The following is a 285-nucleotide window of genomic DNA, read 5'->3' on the forward strand; positions in this document are numbered from 1 at the left end:
CCTAAACAATTAAAGCATAGCCTTCGTTGCCGCACAACCCTCCATCTAGATTCGACGTCCATTTCTACAAACCGACTACATTCTCGTTTGTCTCTGTACACAATTCGCAGTTGTTCTGCTGGTCATTTCCAGTCGCTCCAACGTGAAACAATTTCATCCTTCCTTCATTTCTTCCTTCGGTTGATCTAGATTCTTGATTCAAACTAAGGCATGTAACGTTCACGACGCGCGCTAGTTCCTGCAACTCACTAAAGTGGCAGATCGTCGCCCTCGGCGTAATGGTAA

At 45.6% G+C, this 285-nt stretch overlaps 1 protein-coding gene across 1 annotated transcript in view; it reads right to left on the minus strand.

Moving 5' to 3' along the window:
- Window positions 1–285, minus strand: part of LOC108365083 (uncharacterized) — a 53,247-nt gene that overhangs the window by 11,433 nt on the left and 41,529 nt on the right. The gene's annotated exons all lie outside the window — the stretch shown is intronic.

This window comes from Rhagoletis zephyria, unplaced genomic scaffold, assembly GCF_001687245.7.
Source record: "Rhagoletis zephyria isolate East Lansing unplaced genomic scaffold, Rhagoletis_zephyria_1.1 Rzeph_scaffold_01773, whole genome shotgun sequence".
NCBI lineage: Eukaryota > Metazoa > Arthropoda > Insecta > Diptera > Tephritidae > Rhagoletis > Rhagoletis zephyria.